Here is a 15,798-nt window from a genome sequence, read left to right as displayed (position 1 = left end):
GACAGGAAAGAAAATGGGGGCTGAAACAGTTCTTCTAAATCCACACAGAGCTGATATTCCAATAAAGTTCTGCTTGACTTTATTTCAAACTGTGTCCTTTCAACTATTTGAAGCAGTGAGTTGTGAAAAAAAAATCCATGCTCCTGGGAATTACTGCTCTAGGATGGTCTTGAATATTGCTTTGGCCCAGCCACAAGGAGAGGAGGAAAGAAATTAACAACATGGAGACTGCCCACTGCATTGGTGCTGAGGAAGACACTAATTTAGTGCTCATCAAGGAAGAAAATAATAGCTGGCTCTCTCAATTCCCCACATTTATATGGTAAGCCTTACTTCAAAGTCACCCTGGAAAATTACATGACATTTTTATCACAGTAATTTTCAGACTAGGTCATTAGCTTTAACCAAACATTTGTGCCACACTTTGAACAGACACATATATCAGGCAGGCAGTAGACTGCACTAGCAAATTCAAGGGGAGACTTTTCCACAGTCCTTTCTTGGTTGTCAGTCAAGAGATGATGGTGATAAGGGAATGAAGGAAAGAAATGTCAGAGGAAAAAGTGTAACCAACTCACGAGCCCAGTTATCAACACAAAGCACTGAGACTAGGGACTGGGGTTTCAACTAAATGGGCTGCCCTCTTGGTATAAATGGCTAGTGCTTAAGAGATAATTCTAAAATATCTATCTCAAACTGGAATCTCAGGCCTCCTATGTATTAGTGGTCTGACCTTGGGCAATCCACTAAACCTCTTGGGATACCAGCTGCTTACGATATATCTTAGAATATCTTTGTGCTGTGTATAAATTCTGCTAGCTGGATTTTTAAGTTTTATCATTGTTGCATAATTTGTTGATCTACTATCTAGTAGATGTCAAATGTTTGATCTTCTTGAGCTGAGCTCCACCTAGCCTTGGAAATATTTATCAGGTCTTTTTAGGCTAGACTGACATGCAAGATCTGCTTGTAAATCCAGTATATATTGTTACGTTCATCAGAAGAATTTAAAGCAAAAATACTGTATTCAGAGATAGAATTTATAAGTTCAAAACTTGCTTTTATTCATTATTCTCTGTGTTACTTTAGGCTGCTTGTGTACCCTCTCTGAGGCTTAGTTTTCTCAACATAAAAGAGAGCTAATAATATTTAATTGAAGAGTTTTTGTGCAGTAAATAATAGGATACTGTTAAATCATTGCCAAGTATAGCACCTGAAATATAACATATGCTCAGATTGTCACTAGAATATATATCTGGTAGTTCTACTGTTAAAAAAAAATATTCCATAGTTACTCTCTAGAAACAAAGGCATTTTAGTTTTATTAACTTAGGTGGAAACAAACCTCTTCTTGCCTGTCTGATCTCTCCTAGAAGAGGTTCATAGATATAGTGGCTTCAGCCCTTCTTCACTCTTTTCCCCCTCTCCAGCGGCTATTGCCAGAACTTACTGCAGAGTGTTGACATTGTACAAATGATACCAAGGTCGTAATTTATGATGCACTGGACACATTTTATTTTTAGATGTCCAATGAAACAAGGTGTCAACAGTTTATCAATATCAAACAAAAGGATATATAGATCAAGCTTTTAGTAAATATAGCTGTGTATTCTTAAGGCAGACTTAGATATTACCAAGAGTTTAAGGGGTGCAGAGGAAGCCCTCTGGTTGAATGGCAGAAGCCTAGAGAAGTTCTGGGACTATACACTGGGCCCCAATATTTCATACACAGCATGTTATTTGTTCAGCAAGCATTTATTGATGTCTACTTGGATCTGAGCCTCACAGTAGAGGTTGAGGTGACAGAGGGGCACATGACAGGACCCAAACATCAATTAAGTCATGTTTTAGTAAAGCACAGTGACCTCTAAGCTGACCATTGATTTGAGTACTACATAGAGGAATGTATGAGGTAAAGAAGATGAAAAGGAAGAGGGACAGATGCCCAGTAGGCTTTGTTTTCAGGGCAATGATGGACATGTGAGTTTATCAGTCCAACTTGCTGCTTTTGTGGGGTTTATAACTGGGAGTGAGGTCTGGTATCAAATAAACAAGTATACAGTTAAATTTACACGATTTTAAAACAATTTTTATCTATTTATTTTGAGAAGGAGAGAGAAAGAGAGAGAGTGCATGTGAGAGGGGGAGGGGCAGAGAAAGAATCCCAAGCAGGCTCTGTGTTAACAGCACAGAGCCTGACATGAGGCTGGATCTCACAAACCATGAAATCATGAAAGTCGGACACTTAACAGACTGAGCCACCCAAGCGCCCGAAATGACATGATTTTGAAACACTAAGAATGTAAAGAAAACACACATGGTTAGAAATATTAAATAGTTTATATAGGGTGGTCATGGAAGGCTTCTTTGAGAAAGTGGAGATTATAAGAGGGTATGCCATGAGGAGCTTTTATTCAATATTCACGCAGATTCAAAAAATGTCATTTTTCTTTCCTCACTCATTGTGGTAAACAGATGAATGGACATGGCCTGATTTTTTTTTCCCTTCCTCAGAGAAAAAGGCTAGGATAAGCAATTCTGGGTCAAGGTAAGTAGGTATAGGAATAAGGAAGTCCAGCTTAATTAAACTGTCCACCCACACTCAACATTTTATTTCACTGAGATTTATTAAAACAGATATTCATCATTAATCAAAAGTCAATTGATTTCCCAAAAAACATTTATTGAGACTTAACAACTCAGTTATGTGTGTTATGTGGTTGTTAAGGTCTCAATAAATCTGTTTTTCCAAATCAATGTGAATTTAATTAAAATGCAAAAAAAAAACCTATCTTGTTTGCTTCAAATCCTTATTTTATACAATTAATAGGATGTTATTAAGAACCTGATTTAGTAACTAGAGGGCAAGTAGAATTAAGTGTTCATTAGAGCAGCCAGTGAGTACCAGAGCAGTCAGAAGGGAACTAGGGAGACAGAAAACAGTAAAAAGTTTGCTGAGGTGATCATCAGACATCAGTGGGGTGAGGCTGAAACATCACAAATTTTGACAGACCCCAAATTTCTATTAGTCAGGACACAGACATCCTAATACATACAGGTCATATGAAAGGCAGATCACACTGACTTCATTCAGATCTTTGCTTCATTACTGTCCCAAGGGTCACAAATGCTGTGACCACTGGGACACACATTTGTGGGACCACAAATGCCACTGATTTCAATAGTGGCCCTCTACCTCAAATTCTTATTTACCAGGAACCTGTGAATGTGACTGTATTTGGAAATAGGATCTTTGTAGATGTAACTAAGTTAAAATAAAGTCATGCTGGATTAAGGTGGGCCCTAATGTAGTGACTAGTGTCCTTATAAGAAGAAGGAAATTTGGACACTTAGGGGAGAGGTCTATGTGAAGATGGAGGCAGGCAACAACACAGCACATCTACAAGCCAAGGAAGGCCAAGGATTACTGGCAGCCAACAGAAGCTGGCTAGAAGAAACAAAGAATTTTCCCCTAGACAGCCTGCCCTGCCAACACCTTCATTTCAGACGTCCACCCTCCAGAGTTATGAGAATAAAGCTCTATTGTTTCAAGCCACCTGGTGCATAGTAATTTGTAATAACAGACCCAGGAAACTAATATAGGGGTAAAGAGAACTCTTGGAATAGAGCTAGCCTTTACCATACATCTGCAATCCCAGTCATATGAGGAGAACTCAAGAAATGGGAGCATACAGGCTCCTCTCTGTAGAATGCCTGCAAGACCTTTCCCATCAAAACTTTATCTCTGCTGGGTGAACGTTTATCTTTCAAAATCAGTTCATTTGCCACCTACTCCATAAATGATTCCCTATAGATTCATCCAGAAGTGATCTCTCCCTGTGAACTCCTGATTCACACCGATTTTTTTTCTTTCAAAAGACAAATCCTTATTAACATTCTAATTAAGCATTACTGTCTATTCGAAAATAAATACTAAAGGCTTGTTTGGTACCATTATGAATTCATTCAACACATGTGCATTGTCTATTATATGGCAGACAGTATGCTAGATACAGAAGGTACCATGATAAACAGAAGATACCATGATAATTGAAAGAGTCACAAAAATCTCATGGCTTATATGCTTATCTGTATGTATACCCACCAACCACAGTTATATGTATACAGGAGGTACTAAGTCATCATTTTTGCTTTAGTACACAAGCCTTTCTACTTCCCCACATGCAAGGAGATATAACACAGAATCAACAGACCTGGTCAAAATCACATTCTGCCAGATCACATTTTGTGGCTAAGAGCATGATTCCTAACATTTCTGAGTCTCATAGTCCTGATTTCTAAAATGGAGCTCATAAAACCTATTTTGTGGGGTTGATGTGAGGATCTACTGATAAAATAATTGTAATGCAATTCAATGAATATTAATTGCCCTGCCAAATTCCGAGGAACAGTCACCCCTTGGTCATCAAATGATTTTATTTCCTGCTTCAACTTGCTCTTAAGCAGACAAGACAAAAAACAAAACAAAACAAAACAAAAACAAAAACAAAAACAAAAACAAAAAACCCAAAAAACAACCTGGGATACCAAATGATTCCATCTGACCCTGTTCCAACAGAATCCTCTCTTATGAGAACATCCTAGAAAGCTGCTATCAGATACTGACTTAAAAAATAAGCAGATAAGACAGGTGAAAGGGAAGAAAGATCTTTTGAGCAAAGCCAGCTGGAGACATTAGATTCGGTCACAGAAAAGCATTTAACTTACACTTGTTCTTAAGTGTATTGATTCCCCTCACCCTGGAGCCCCTATGCCAGGCCCAATGGGCAGCTGACCTCCAGTGCCCTGCTGTAGCAGTCTCTTCTGCAGTTTAATAACTGTCAATTTCTTACACTTTGCTGAAAGTATGAGCTTTGGGGATGGAGAATGGACACTGAAAAACTCTCCAACTCCTTCTGCTTAATAACCTTGTAGTACTTCTGCCGATTGAGCTCATGTGCACAGGAATTAATGAAAGTAGAGACATAGCATCATAAATACTCCAGAGGGTCAAATAGGGTGGGAATACCTGGCATGGTGTCTAATTAAGCTTCACGATGAAGGGAAATTGCAACCATTACACCCCTGCCCTCTTCCACAAACATACACTCGATTTATGAGTCTCCCCAAGGCCCTGCTTTGCTTCTTTGTGGTTCACACACTAGTTTTCTATTTTCTGGCATCCGTGTAACATATTAAGTAATTTTACTTCTTCTTGTCTTTGTCTTTGTGTTTGGTTCATTCTTTTGACACACAGTAGGAAGAAAAGGCACTTGGAATCTCCCTGATTGTGGCTGTAATTCTGCTTAGATTGCCTGAAGACCTTCGGGAGTCGTGTGAAACTGTCCACTCTCTCTGTCATTCAACTAGTGCTTAGTGCTGACTCTATTTCAAATGGAGAGAGATCAAAGTCCCTACCGTCAAGGAGCCACAAATCTGGTGAGAAAATATTTAAAAATTCACTTTTGGAAAATAGCATAAGAACTCCCCAGTAAAAATTACATTTATTGAGTTTTTCATGATGTACCAAGCATCCCATTTTTCCCCAACAGTCCCCTGAAGCAGATTATTATTACATTTTACAGATAAGGCACCCAAGGTTCACAGATGTTAAATAACACAGGTAGAGTGCTGTTGCCATGAAGAATGCAGACTGCCAGGGGTGCATGGGTGGTTCAGTTGGTTAAGCCACTGACTCACGATTTCAGCTCAGGTTATGATCTCACAATGATGAGATCAAGGCCTGTATCAGGCTCTACTCTGGCAGTGCAGAGCCTGCTTGGGATTCTCTCTCTGCCCCTTACCAGTGCTTCTGTTCACATGTGCTCACTCGCTCTCTCTCTCTCAAAATAAATAAACATTACAAAAAATAATGTGGACTTCCAGTCATATAAGTCTGAGTGAATTCAAATCCAATTCTGTCCTTTATATGTTTTAAGACATTGACAAATAATTCCCACTTATTTCCAGAGAGAAGTTAAGTTTCATTCAGTTATGACAACAATCACAAAATGTGAAGTCAATCCTTAATCTCTCAATTTCCCTCTGCATGTGTTTTTGCTTCTTAGTTATAACAACATTCTCATCCCTCTGTCGCCTAAGAGTTGATCTGTGTGTGGTCCTCAGGCCAACAACATCTACTAGCGGATTGAATAGTTTGCAATGCTAAGCAGAAGTCATCCTACATAGCTTTTCAGGCTGCACTCCTGCTCTTCCCTCTGGAAAGGAGACAATAGGCCATCTTTAATTTACTAAATATACAGGTGCATGTGTGGTCATGTCATGTATGGGTGGAACTGTGTCCCTCAAAAGATATGTTGAAGTCCTTACCAGTGGTACCTGAGAAAGTGACTTTCATTTGGAGATAGGGTCTTGGGAGATGTATTCAAAAGAGGATGAGGTCATTAATTTGAGCCGTAATCCAATATGACTAGTAGTTTTATAAGAAGAAGAAAAAGGCCATGTGAAAACAGACACACAGGGCAAGCACCATGTGTTAACATAGGCAAGACTGGAGTTATGCAGCTACAAGCCACGGAATGTCAAAGATCAATGGCCACCACCAGAAGCTCGGAAGAGGCAAGCAAGGATGGGACCCAGAGTCTCAGAGGGAGCATAACCCTGCTGACACCTTGATTTTGGACACACCACCTCTGGAATTACAGGAGAATGAATTTGTGTTGTTTGCAACCACCCAGTTTGTGGTACTTCATTATAGCAGACCCAGGAAATGAATATCAGAGATCTCAAAAATTTCTTAAGAAAGTAATCACTTTGACACAGATTCCAGCAGTGTGACCGCCTCAGGCAATTGCCATATTTGTTCGATGTCTCCTTGAATCTTTTTCTGCTGCACATAATTTGCCAACAAATGCTGTCACTATTGAACCACAAAATGTTTCAGCTGGAAGGACATTGGTCATCATCATGATGAATTTGTTCTAGCTATGTAGGAATTTTCTAGCTATGTTCTAGCTATGTAGTAATACAAAATTCTTCCCAAGGAAAGAAGTGACGATCAAGGATTGGGACAGGAAAACATTCCAATTCCTCCTTCTCCCACGCCTGAGCTCTTTCCCTCATCAGACTGTTTCTTTAGCTCTTCTAATCCCCTCAGTTCTTAAAATATAAATCTGTGGGCAAAATCCAAACACGGCATTAAACTACCTCATTTGCCAAATACATAAAATGATTCCTCGGTATAATAATTATGATTCCAGGAAGAATAAATTTGGTAATTTTGGCTTTAAATTAGAATAGTTCTGTACTTAAGAGATTTTCAAATTTTTAGAAGTGGTGAAACATACAAAAACAAGAACAATAAGGAGGCACTTGTGGTGATAAGCACAGGGTGATATATGAAACTGCTGAATCACTATGGGGTACACCTGAAACTAATATAACACTGTATGTTAACTAAGTGGAATTAAAATGAAAATTTTAAAAAAAAGAAACTTTAATAAAAGTTAAGAAAAAGAAACTTTAGTCACTAAACCTATTAATAAACTCATAAAGCTATAATTCCAGATACAGTTACATTAATATTCATAATGTTTGTGTTAATGACTTCCACAAACAATCTACTGAAGTATATATGAAGTGATAACTGACACATACAATTCAGAGGATATGAAATGAGCCCTTCACAAATATATGGAAAACCATATAAAAGGATAAATAAGTGTAAGTTAAATAACATGATACTCCTTTTTCTGTTATCAGATCATTGCTTAAAACAGTAATACAAAATACTAGCAAGTCTATGGCAAAAAATATATTTATACATTATGATCAAGACAGTTCATTAGAAATGAAGTTGTCAATGTGAGTTAAGAACATTCAAATGTGTATATATTTTGACCCTGTAATTCTAGCTCTAGAAATTCATGTTCAGGGAAAAACCTAAATATTGTAATTCCTTGACCCCAAAATATTTACTCAATATTTTAAAAATGTAATTAAGTATAAATATAGTTCTAATAATAGGGAAATCTTTAATTATACTATTTGACATGATATTATATAGCCAATAAAAATTATTCACAAAATACTCTTAATAGCATAGAATGCTTAAGTTGTGGCACTAAATGAAATAAGGAAAGGTAAAAGTAAAAACATAGTAGCCAATTTTTTTTTTAATGTTTATCTTTATTTTTGAGAGAGAAAAAGACAGAGCATGAGTGGGGGAGGGGCAGAGAGAGAGAGGGAGCTACAGAATCAGAAGCAGGCTCCAGGCTCTGAGCTGTCAGCACAAAGCCTGACATGGGGCTCGAACTTGTCAACTGGGAGATCATGACCTGAGCTAAAGTCCGATGCTCAACCGACTCAGCCACCCAGGCACCCACACTATGCATATTTAAACCCATTTCAAAAGATACAAAAATTAAACTTCCCCAACTTATACTGATATGAAGTTGGTGCCATCATCCTCCCAGACCACCAAACCTTATACCTGTTCACAGAATATTCTCAGTAATATTTCTAGTTCTATTATACATACACATATATACGAATTTAAAAAAGAAATACTATAAGGTAGTTACTTTTTCTCTATTTATTCTGAAAATTCATTATATTGCTAGAAAATTGGAGTTACCAAGCAGTGATAAAAAAGAGAATTATCAGTGTCTACAAAACTCCTTTTCTATACAAATACCTCCTATCTAAGGCTAGCCTGAAGGGTTAAGAGAATGTATCTCTTTGGAGTCTAAACCCTTCTCTCTCTCCTTCACTGCTCACCCCATCTTGATTTGGGTAAACTTTTCCTCTCCCCTTTCAACCAAAAGTTTTCAGCTTGACTGCTCAGATTTTAATAAGATCTCACCTTATGCAACTCTACAGATAATTAATCCCGAAGTTAAGAGATCGCCAATCCAAATGGTCAATTCAAGTACTTTCTTGGGTTTCAAAAATAGAACTGAAAAAGAGAGTCACCATTTCTAGTGACAGAAGCTTAAGACCGTGATGTTCTGCATGTGTTGGCAGCTTTGCTTCTCAACACACCACAGGGGAGAAGGCTGTTCAGTGAGAGAGGATGATGCCAGCAGACAGTGGGAGGCAGAGACTCTTGCCAGAAAGAGATCTGGCAGGATTCTCTTCCCTGGATAAAGCAGTACTTTTGCCCTTTGCATGGTTTGCTCAGTGAACCTTCAATTCAGTCAGAAGCTCTAGTATCTTTCTGATGAGAACCTCCATTTCCTTAAGCAGACTTAATTAGTTTTATCTAGGATATAACAAAAGAGGGAGGTACCAAGAAAACAACTTGCCGAAGATAATTTTGTACTCTGGATGGGGCCAGAATATACATACTGGCTGTGAAGCAAGAGATGATGTTAAGAGACAAAACTAGAGAGATGGCCCAGCACCAGATGTTAAAGGAGTCTGGCTACCATTCTTAAAATTGCCAAATGTAGCATGTAACCACACAGAAATTCTGATAGACTTTCCGGAAAGGAGTGACATAATCCAATTGGTGTTTTCAAAAGCACCACTCCAGTGGAGGTGTGGAAAAAATTTGGAAGCCATCTTAATAGTTACTGTGAAAGACAACGAAGACTGGAAGGAGTGAAGGGCCATAAGAAATGTAGAAGAGGCAAGGGTGAATAGTAAGTAATGTTGGCAGGTCATGTAGACAACATTATACAGGTTTTTCTGGGTCTGATCCATATATTTCCAATGCCATATCTTAAGGGAACAATCCAGACAAAAGTCATTCACCTTAAGTTGGATTTTTATTGCCATGCTTTAAAAACTCTGCATTTTCAGGTTAGTAGGCACAGAACACAGATGTCTCTTCCCTTGCAGACTTACAGAACTCTGCACAAAGGATGCCGAGATGGATACATCTGAAGTAATCATTTTTATTGATGGACTGCTAATCAAAGAGCAATGTTACCTCATACACAAAGGAAAATTATGAAAACTGCGAAGGTATCTTAAAGATGGCTCTAAAGCAAATTAAAAATTAATGACAAGCGAAATCAAATTCCTTTTGTGGCCCATCTTCCTCCACCTGCAGCTAGCTCGAAATAACACTGCCGAAGGAATCACATTAGTTTCTAATTTAAAGGGACTTATTCTAGCAAAGCAATCACTAAACCTCCAGTGACACCTGTCTCCCACAACCTCCTAATTTTTCCAACAGAGTAGGAGGGGTCACAGCAGCCAATGTGTACTGGCTCTTGCCTGGCAACTGCATGACCTTTGTTCTTGGAGAGGAAATTGCAGTTTTAAAGCACATCTAAGTCAAGAGCTTGCCATTCACAGTGCAGTCATACCCGCCAGGTCACTGCTGTCATCCATCTCCAATAGCATTGATTTCTTGGAAGAAATGACAATAACCAAGCAAAATGGTTGAAAAGATATTTTGTCATAACATAATGTACCAAGCTGCAAACACAACCTCTATTACTTGTTATTAGTAACTTACTCCCTGTCACTTTACAATGATATACTCAAGACCATAAATGCTACAGAGTAACGTGTATTTGGATTTCATTTTGTTCTGATCTCTTTTAAACACAGGACTTGTATCTTAAGGAGTCATTAAACACAAAGAAAAACAACAAACCTTTCTGATCTGGAGTTTCTCTTCACTGAGTACTAATGTCTCAGGCAAATGGCAACTGAATGAGGAATCTGCAGACATGCACTTTTAATAGTGTTTGTGAGCAGTGTGATTTGGGATGGCTTTTTGTATGCCTCAGTTTTCTGATCTGTAATGGTAGCATAATCATTGCACCCAGATCATAATATTCTTGTGAGGATGTAATATAAGGTGGCAAGTGTAAACTCTAAACATTTCCCCTGTATCCTGGGATTGAAAGTATAGCAGTACCACTTCCCATTAACTACATAATTGGCCCACAGTAGATTCTCATTACATCTGTGATAGAGGCCAGAGTAGGGACTTTGCAATTCATCTAGTGGGCAATGAAAAGCTATTTTATCTCCTAAACATAGATATTTATGCCCAAATGTCCATGATTGGATATAACTATCGCAGCGAAATCTGTCAGCTGGAGGCAAAAAGGCCAAAGAGCTGTTGCAATAACCCAAATGAACAGAGTCAAGGACCTGGTTAAAGCTAAACAATTAGATATCAAAAGAGGGGTAGATTTACGAGATTATTTGATAGAATTTTATAGATTATTTCATATAATGGATGGAGCTTGAAAATTGACTTCAGTGTATCATTATGTCTTCAATAATTTCCCTGGTCCCCAGTACATGGCACCAGGAACTGAAATGGATACTACACTGTTGAAGGAGTCAACAGACGTTTGGTTAGGAAAGTGTTTCTGCTGGACAACTTCCAATTCCTTTCCAGTAAGGGTGGATTTCAGCAAGATGACGTTTCTATCTGCATTCCCTACTTTTTGTGAAGGAAACTTTATAAAAACAGGAAGAAGATCTTCCTTCAGATCAGGTGTTCACATATTATCCACATTTTAATCATATTCGTTTTTTTTTTATATACTGTAAATTTGATGTCAGTCGCAGTAGATCTCCACAAAGGAAGGAGGAGAAGAGAAGTCATACCATATGAGAAGAAATTCAGGAAGGATTTTCTAGAGATAAATATTTGTAATGTAATTATAGATCTGTCATCAACACCACTATAATTTCCTGTCAATCACCACACTGATGATAGGATCTTATCTTCCAAGGTATAACTCTCGTTTGCTGCAATGATCACCAGGATGAATCTTCACATGCAAAACCCCCATATAGAATTATTTTGAAGTAAGGTTCAAAAACTGATACTTCCATGCCAGTGCCCACTGGTGGATCATCCATACATCTTTAAACCTATTCCTGTGTGGGTGAGTGTTAGCTATAAATTATCAGAAACAGATGTTGGTGTATTCACCACATTCTGCCTTTTTCTGACACAACTAGCCTGAATGATCAATTTGGGAGCAAGGTGAGGCATTTCAACTAAAAGGTTCCATACAAGCAAAACTGTAAAAGGTTCATTTAAGTGAAATTTAACATAAAAATGCTGGATTCTGGATTTAAACCCCAGTTCTTTCAATTTTCTCAACCTAGTATCTTTGGAAACTCTTCTTTCTTTTTTTATCCCAATGCTATCACTCATTATCTATCACCTGGACCACTTATCAGCTTCCTAAATTATTTTTCTGCCTCTAATATGTACCGATCCATTTACTTCATTTTTTTTCTGCTATAATTCAAAATGTTGTCATGTCATTCATTTGTATAAGAGCTTATATAACACCTTGCTGCCCTCAGGATCTTGTTTCAACTATCCATCTTTTTAATGGGTTAAAAAAATGATTAAGATACAGTGTCTGTTTTCAAGTTAGTAAATCCTAGTGGCGAGACTGCACGTGTTGATGCATTTTTTTTCTGTTTACTTGTCTATGGGTTGTTATAGCTACCTGTCCATATTTCTTTAAAACTCTTGTGGAGAGAATGCCAGTTTCTACCTCTGTAAGTTAAGAGATGCATTGATACAGGAAGAGATCTCTGAGCTAGATCTTGAATAAGTAGCAGTTTAAAATTCTGTTAATCAGGAAAATAACATCATGAGCAAAGCACAGACATTATGAAAGCACCACCATGTTTGAGAAAGAGTGAACATTTTAATTAAACCTTGGAGGGTACCCTTTAGAGGCTGGTGGAGTAGGAGATTAGGGAGGAGCCATTTATTAGGGTCATACAGGAAAAGATTTTGCAAGCCAAACTAAAGAGTGTGTAACCCTAATGGGTGGAATTCAAATAGAACTAAAAGGGCTGACAACCTTATACATATTGTATAAAACTCACTCTGACTACAGCATGGTGAATTCATTGAGAAGAGAGAGAAATCAGAATAATGCAAGAGACCATGAAAGCAGATACCCTTATCTATTTAAGTTGTTCAGTATCCAAAATTCCCTCCCACTCTCATTTTAGAGATATTTTCATTTTGTGAATATTCCAGAGATATAGTACCTTCCATTCTGATCCAGAAACTGAAAAGGGAAAGAAATCTTCCTCCTTTTATCCCATGGCAGTTACAGCTCAATTTTAAAATAAGCTTAGCCATTGGGATACTCCCACCTGGACTCTGAATCTAAAATGAGCAAGGCACATAAAGTTAAGGGGGCAATTAAGATCCACTCTCAACTAATGGGAAATCATGGAGTCACTGTGGTGGGACTATGCCACGGTGGTGGAGCCTGCAGGACCACAGTACTCTTGGAAGGCTGCTTGACCTTAGAAGATCCTTGTTCTGACCTCTAACTTACTACCCAGGCTTTTAGCATCATAACAGTTTGGAGCAATGGACACCACTTGTATAAATTCCTTTTTTTTTTTCTTTTTTAGATGAAGATGATATTGGTTTGTGTTGTTTGCATCCATGAGCCCAGAGCAAATGAGAGTTCAGCACAAAGCAATGAGAAGGGGCATATTGCAGGCACAGGTTTGAAGTAAGGTAGACCAGATGACACAGCTATCAGTGTACATTATAAGCACAATATGCAATGCTTATATCATTCTGAAACTACATGTAGCTTTTTTAATCCTTATTTTTCTCATTCTTTTACATTTAGTAGGGCCATATGTAAAGGACACCATTCTATCAATGGCTATTCCACCATCATGGTGCTCCCTGGGCATTACTCAACACAGATTCTAGCTATCTACATCTGTTTCCTGGTAGTAAGAGTGGTGGTTGGCTCTCCATGAAATGCCAAGAGCTATGTGAATGCACATGAATATACAATTGGCAAGCTAGGAGATTTCACTGGACAGCAGAGGGCAACCACGTGGGAAAGAAATCTTAGAGACAGGTTAACTAGGGACTACAATGTTTACACTGCAGAATAGTGAAAGAAGGATGAATACGTAAATAGAGAACCAGACACATCAGATTGTAATTACTGAGAGCTTTAAGTGCCAGACCATTGGAGAGCAACTCTGGAACTTTGCCTGGCTTATGCAGTTGAGCAGTGTGCTTTTCCTCCACTCCAACCACAGCAAACTAGTTCAAATAGTCCTTTCAGGTTTGATAGGCAGATTCTCAATCAATTCTTACCTATTCTCCAGGCAGTGGTGATTTGGGGAGGAGACAAGGGAAGCTCTGAGAGTAAGAACGGAAGAAGTGACTTTATTCCCAAGGACTGTGCAAAAACCTAAAAAAAAAAAAAAAAAAGAAAGGAAAAAAAAAAAACCTCAGAACTTTGCAACTGTGCACAAAGCAGACAGAGCATGAGCGCACAGTAGCCTAGGCTGTTCTTGGCCCTACTAGGTAGCACAGTGACACAAGCCAAGAACTATAAGGAATACATTATAAATTTTGCTGATCCCTCACTCATCTTCAACATCATCCTTTGCATCGAATTAACACTTAACTAAGTTCCAAGAACTATAATAAGCTGTTTATATGCGTTATCTTGTCGAATCCTCAAACTATTCCTAGGAGTTGATATTATTATTGTCTCCATTTTATGCATGAGTAAACTAAAGCCAAGTTTGACTTCATAGCCTATCTTTCTTTTCTAATTTTATGACATGGTCATCTAAGGTAATGCATTATCAACTTGTCCTAGGAAGAGTCAACACTCTGTTACACAAAACCAAAAACCAAGTTTCTCTTTCACTTTTGTGATTTTCTGATCAATCATATACTTGCAGAGAAGTGAGGAGATGGAAAACTATTATTATCTGAATAAGAATCTTCTAATTTTTAACTCTAGGGCCTTTTCTCCGGTCAATATCCCCAGGCGAAATCACCAGCAAACAACATATCATTTGAGAAACTTGTGATATTCCTAATAGAATTTACTATCATGAATATGATCTCCCTTCACAATAAAAACTTAATTTGAAATTGGCCTCAAAGCTGCATTTAGTCTTGCAGACATAGTGACTTTGTTTTCACATATGTTTTTATCTTATTCCCAGGGAATGATTCACATCTTATACATTGTATCATATCAGTGAGGACACGAAGATACAGAACTTACTTAAAGGAGGAAGTCTAACATTAGAGACAGAAGCAGAACGGAGCTCAAATCCTGTTACTCTAATGTTATTAACATCACTATTCTTAAACAGAATAAAAGTATTAGCCTACATGCTCAGGTAAACATAATAAATAACTCCAGAATGCTTTGGTACTGCACAGCTACAAAAGTAATGTACTCTGTAAGGTTGATGGAGCTCATCGCCATCAGTCATGTGGTGTGTTCACGAAGGACATCCAAATTTTAATTAGCTTACGCTAAACGGCTTTAGTATCAATTTAGGCAAAATGCGACACTTGGTAAAACTGTTTGGATGGCTGCGAGGAATAATAACTCATAGAGCACAATCACCAAGAGAATACTGTTTCATCAAAGGACACTGATTCTGATAGAAATCAGGAAAACATCTGGAAATGGGACAGGGGAAAGAATAAAGACAGAAATCATTTGAAAATACAGAGGTAACAATTTGCTGCCCCTTCATTGTGAGCAAATAAAGGCATCAATCTCCCATGTGAAAAAAAATAATTACCACTCTAAGTAATCTCACACATACCAGACACACACACATTCATCATATTTACAATACACATGATTGTATACAGACATACTACACTGTGAGTTCTGCAAAAGTACTGTATTATATTCATATTTCTATCAATCATGATACACTGGATAATAATATGCTTCCCAATGATGATTTCACATGTGCAAAGAGTCTAGGATTTGCACTCAGAGAGGGTAAAATGCAAACTGTGGCTCCACAGTTCCTAGGAATATGGCTTTGGGCAAGTTACTTCACTCCTTTGGTTAATTTGTC

The sequence above is a fragment of the Neofelis nebulosa genome, chromosome 17, assembly GCF_028018385.1.
Source record: "Neofelis nebulosa isolate mNeoNeb1 chromosome 17, mNeoNeb1.pri, whole genome shotgun sequence".
In the NCBI taxonomy this organism is placed as follows: Eukaryota; Metazoa; Chordata; class Mammalia; order Carnivora; family Felidae; genus Neofelis; species Neofelis nebulosa.
The sequence above is the reverse complement of the archived record's forward strand: the minus strand, read 5'-3'. Positions refer to the sequence as shown.